Genomic DNA, 6,000 nt, shown 5'->3' with positions numbered 1-6,000 from the left:
GTATCCTTTTACTTCTGCTGTGGATTTCAAAAAATTTTTCTCTGTTTCTTATAGTTGTAAGTTTGCTCCAGTTCCGCCCTGGGGGCCCACAGCTGCTCAGACCCAAATAAACACACAGAGGCTAATATTAATATGAACTGTATGGCCATTAGCTCAGGCTTATTACTGACTAGCTCTTACACTTAAATTAACCCACAATTCTTATTTATGTTTAGCCATGTGGCTTGGTACCTTTCCTCAGTTCTGCCTTGACATCTTGCTTTTTCTCTGTCTGGCTGGCATCTCCTGATTCAGCCTTCCTCATCCCACAATTTTTCTTGTCTGCTTATCCCACATATACTTCCTGTCTGGCTACTGGCCAATCAGCGTTTTATTTATCAACCAATCAGAGCAACACACATTCACAGCATACAGAACGACATTCCACATCAGTTTCTCTCTTTGGAAGAAGGTGTGCTTTGCTCTCTCTGAGTCCTTCTCAACAGCTCTCACAGAGGAAGCCATTACAAATGGAGCTGATTTCCTCATTTCTCTCTTAGCATGTTTGCTTCTGGCATATAAAGTGTTTACTGTTTTTTTTTTTGCATGTTGCTTGTGTATCTTGACACTTCAGTGTAATCGCTTATTAGATCTAAGAGAGTTCTAGGTTAGAGTAGCCATTAGTACAGGCTCATATACGTTCTTTGAGGGTACATTTTGAAGGGTAACAGCTTGTTGGTGAAATACATGCAGAACTCAGAGCAAGAAAGTTTCTGGAAACTGATAGGAAAAAAGGTGATGCTAGTCACTACTGGAAGGAGAATGTCACCATCTGTCCAACATGCAGTCACGTGCTCACCCTGGAGCCCTGAGTAAAGTTGGTGTAGCCTAATGTATATGTGCTAAGACCTTTCACTACAGTAAACATCAAGGGATGCTATCCAAAGCAGGAGAAAGATGTGAGGCAACCAAGAGGAGCAAGTAGCTCACTGGAATTCTGTTCATTATATTTTTTTTCAGGGGCGGGGGAGGGAATGAAGTACCTCACTACAGAAAATTATGCAGTTTAATTTTCTGTATTTGGGGAAATTGTGAGAGTCAGCAAATCCCAAATACAATGAATGAGTCTCACCCTAGGAAAACCACCTTCTTGATCATCATATCCCCCTAGCCAAGTGAATATTTTAAAAGTCACATTGAGTAAAACAACGTTGAGAAATAAACTTTAGTTTCTTCTTTCTTGTTCTCTTCCCAGACAGTTAAGTGCTAACACCCTTAACTGTGGCCAGCAAGGTCGACTTCTGCTCCTGTGGAGGTAGTCAGTGCCTGACTCTGTCCACTGCAAAGCCCAGAGCACCTGCAGCCCAACTGCAGGGGTAACACCAATTGTCCAAACACTGGCCTCCAAACACCATTCTCCAATTCAAGTGAGAGAAATGACAGATTCCTGGGTCAGAGTAATGTTCAGCATGGATCTGCGACAGGACAAAAGCACATGGGTCATCATGAATGTGCTAGTTAAATTGGAGATAATTTGGACATTAGCATAAATAATGATAGTAATGAAATAAGATAGGATATGTATACACTGTCTTTCTCATCCCTGTGACAAAATGCCCAGTAGAAAGTTTGGGAATTGAAGATAACTTTTGCTTTCAGAGTGTTCAGTCTGTGGTTTCTTGGTCCCATGGGTTTGGACAGAACATCATGGTGTGGACTGTGCTGGCACAGGTGTTCTGTACTTCTTGGTGGATCAGAAGTCAAAACTGGTGGTTAGGTACAATCTTCAAAGGCATGCCTCAGTGGCCTACTTCCCCAAGTTAGGCCCCACCTCCTAAAGTTTCCATAGCCTCCCCAAATCAGGCTACCATCTGGGGACCAAGCAATCAAAGTATAATCCTGTAATGGACATTTTATATTTAATCCATAACAGTCTGAGTCAAAACTGATTAGGTAAATGAGTAAATTGAAAGTTGGGGGATGAAGAAGGTATTCATGGAAGTTACAGCTTGCCTTCCTTCAAAGCAGGTGTGCTGACTGGTTTTATGTCAACTTGACACCATCTAGGGTCATCTGAAAGGAGGGAACCTCAACTGAGAAAATGCCTCCATAAGATCTTAATTAGTGATTGATGTGGGAGGGCCCAGGTCGTTGTCGGTGGTGCCACCCCTGGGCTGGTGGTCCTGGGTTCTATAAGAAAGCTGGCTGAGCAAGCCATGGTGAGCAAGCCAGTAAGCAGCACTCCCTCCATGGCCTCTGCATCAGCTCCTGCCTCCAGGTTCTGGCCCTCACTGCTTTTGAAGATGAAATGTTCTGCGGAACTGTGAGTGAAATGAGCCCTCTCCTCCTCAAGTTGCTTTTGGTCATGGTGTTTCATCTCAGCAACAGACACCCTTTAAGACAGCAGGTATCGACCACAGAGAAGTTGCATGATGGTAACTCTTCAAATGTGATGAGACAAACGGGAATTGAACCTCCAAAGCTTATTACGAGAAGCGTGCAGCAGCATCTGCAGACTTCCTGTTAAACACACACACACATTTTAAACCTAATGCTGTGGAAAAAAGACAAATCCCAAGTTGAGGCATTCTACAAAAATAATTGTTCTGTCATCTTTCAACAGTGCCATGGTTGTGGTAGGCTAAGAAAGACCATGGACATGTTCTACCCTAAGGGTCACAAAAGGGACATGACCACTACACACAGCTGAGCTGCTGGAGTGGGTTCTTTTGTTTAGAAGGCATCAGCAGGACACCTGATAAAATTCCAATGAGTTCTGAAGACTAGATGGTAATAGCTTGTCAATGGTACTTTTCTAGGTTTGATAGTTACATTGTGCTGTGTAGGGGAATGTTCTTATTTATAGAAAATACTTAGTTAATTATTTAAGGATGATGAGGCATTATGTTGGCTACTTATTCTCCATTGATTCAGAAAAAAGAAATCTTTATTTTGATTTTGCTCCTTCTCTATCAGTTTGAGCTTATTAGAAAAGAGTTTGTTCTGGTTTTTGTTTGCTTGTTTGAGACAAGGTCTCATGCAGACCAGGCTAGCTTCAAACTCACTGCCCATCAAGGACAACCTTGAACTTTTGATCCCCTACTGTGGTGGTATTGTGTTCCCCAAAATATTGTGCACCCTAAAAAATTTGTCTGGGGTCAGAGAACAGACAGCCACTAGATACAAAGGCTAGAAAATGGTGGCACACACGCCTTTAATCCTAGCATTTCAGAGACAGAAATCCCTCTGGATCTCTGTGAGTTCAAGGCCACATTGGAAACAGCCAGACGTGGTGACACACACCTTTAATCCCAAGAAGTGAGCCTTTAATCCCAGGGAGTGAAGACCAGAAACTAGAAGCTTTTGGCTGGTTAAGCATTCAGGCTTTTGAGCAGCAGTTCAGCTGAGAGCCATTGGGATGAGGACACAGAAGCTGCCAGACTGAGGAAACAGGATCAGATGAGGAATTGGCAAAGTGAGGTAGCTGTGGCTTGCTCTGCTTCTCTGATCTTCCAGCATTCACCCCAATACCTGGCTCGGGTTTGATTTTATTAATAAGACCTGTTAAGATTCCTGCTACACCCTACCTCTACAGTTTACAGGTACACATATCCCTACTCATTTATATGGTGTTGGGATTGAACCCAGGGCTTTGTGCATAGTAGGCATGCACTTAGCAACTGAGCTACAAACCCAGTTAGAAAAAAAAATTTTTTAAAGGATCAAATCTTAGGATAAAATAGTTTTGAGTATGCTGGTTAAGATTAAAACCAAACTAAGATAGGAGAAAAATAGTCACAGCTGACTGATAACATTTGTTCATGGTTTAATTTGAATTTCAAGAGTGTGGTGGGTTGAACGAGAAACATCTCCCATAGTCTGTGAGCAGTTGGTGTCCAGCGGGGGATCTGGGTGGGCTTAGGAGGTGTGGCTTTGCTGGAGGAGTATGTTACTGGAGTGGGCATTGAGAGGAGAAAGCTTTGCTACTTCAGGTTCACTTTTTGCTTCCGGGTGCAGTTCAAGACGTTCTCAGCTTCCTGCCACTCTGTCTGCTTCCTGCTTTAGATTATGGACTCTAACCCTCTGGAGCCGAAAGCCAAAATAAGCTCTTGTATAAATTGCTTTGGTCATGGTGTTTTGTTGTTGTTGCTTTTCTTTCTTTCTTTGTTTTGTTTGTTTTGGTTTTTTTGGTTTTTGTTTGTTTGTTTTTGTTTTTGTTTTTCCAGACAGGGTTTCTCTGTGTAGTTGTCTGTCCTGGATCTCACTCTTTGACCAGGCTGGCCTTGAACTCACAGAGATCCACCTGCCCCTGCCTCCTGAGTGCTGGGATTACAGGCGTGCTTCACCACTGCCACTGGCTGGTCATGGTGTTTTATCCCAGCAACAGATGAGTAACTAATCCAAACGGCTTTGTTTTGCTCCGAATAAACCTGTGCTTAAAAACAAATCACCAGCAACCTTTTCAGTAATTCCTTTTTCCAAATGCCATAATGGACTTTTTTTTTTTCATATTAGATATGGATGAATTTCTCCTTTTTTCCCTCCCTTTTCTCTTGCCCCCACCCTGTCCTTCCCTTCCTTCCTTCCTTCCTTCTTTCCTTCCTTCCTTCCTTCCTTCCTTCCTTCCTTCCTTCCTTCCTTCCTTCCTTCCAGTGATGGGGACTAAACCCAGAGCCTTGTCCAAGCTAGGTTAGTCCTCTACCATGAGCTACGTCTATAGCCCCCAAACTTTACACATCATCTATTTGAAAATCTTGAGATTTGGGGTCACAGACTGAGAGATCTATACATGGACTCCAGCGTCTTCACTGGAGGACTTCCACTTTGGCAAATGGTTTTATTCGACTAACAAAACCCAAGTTGGGGCAAAATTTGTGCTTCGGGGATTCTGTGATCACGCTAGAAAAGCAGAAAAGATGTCAGCTTTATCTACCTATCCAAACAATAGGTCTAATGTCAAAGACACTGCTTGGACTAAGATTAAAACATAAGGAGGTTGTATATAGAAATGTATCAAGGCATTTTTCTGTGGGCTTTTCTGTATCATTCTAAGTTATTGTAAGAATTTGTTACTAGGCTGGAGACATGGCTCAGTAGTTAAGGGCACTTGTTGCTCTTGTAGAGGACCTGGGTTTTGTTTTGTTTTTTCTCAGCACCCACATGGAAGTTCACAACCTCCAGTTCCAGGGATCCAGTGCCCTCTTTTAACCTTCCTGGGCACCGAGCATGCAGGTGGTGCAATGCATACATATAGGCAAAGCACTCGTAAAATAAAATGAATAAATCTAATTTTAAAAAAGATCAGTAAAAAAATGCCACAGAATTACGTTACACGGCTGGTAAACCACGTAGAGAAGGAAATAGGTGATTTCAGTGCCATGGAAAAACAATGGAGCTGTTAATAATGGCTTGTGGTAGTACCTATCATTTACATAACCTGGCTCAGAGTCCCAGCAAAGGAATTTAAGAAGGCTAAAGAAATTAAGCAAGCCCTTAACAAGCAAGAATGGAAAAGATAGTTACTTATAATGACTTCAACAGACTCCATTTTCCACATATCTGTTAATCATGTAGGAACACGGTTTAATACTTTTAAAGCTAGAACTTGAGCATTTTGAAGCCAATCATTCTAAGTGGTCACAGTAAGTCATCTTGGAACAAACCTTTGTTCACGTACATCACAATTATTACTACAACTTCATATGTTTTAGCAAGGTCAGGGGTCCCCTTCCTTCTGAAAACATCCCTTCAGAAGTGGTTGCCATGTTCAGAGCCCAACTTTGGACACAAGGAATGATGTAGCAGTGTAAGGTATTAAGAACATGGCAGTTGGGACCAAGGAATGCAAAGGGTTGACTCATAGATTTCTCCTAATGAGGATGCTAGACTGTTTTTTTTTTTTTTTTATTTATTCTTATTTGGTTTACACATTTATTTTTAATTTTTTATACTACTAGTGATTGAACTTATGGCCTTGTGCATGCAAGTTTTCTGCCACTCTCCATTCTCTCTCTCTCTCTC

General features: G+C 42.0%; 1 non-coding gene across 1 annotated transcript; it reads right to left on the bottom strand.

The window, feature by feature from the left end:
* Positions 1–1,006: 1,006 nt before the first annotated feature.
* On the bottom strand, positions 1,007–1,162 carry LOC118586490. Its single transcript, XR_004945369.1, has one exon. It is a non-coding gene; the product is annotated as a U1 spliceosomal RNA (small nuclear RNA).
* Between the last annotated feature and the right edge of the window lie 4,838 nt (positions 1,163–6,000).

Source organism: Onychomys torridus, chromosome 6, assembly GCF_903995425.1.
Source record: "Onychomys torridus chromosome 6, mOncTor1.1, whole genome shotgun sequence".
NCBI lineage: Eukaryota > Metazoa > Chordata > Mammalia > Rodentia > Cricetidae > Onychomys > Onychomys torridus.
The sequence above is the reverse complement of the archived record's forward strand: the minus strand, read 5'-3'. Positions and strand labels throughout refer to the sequence as shown.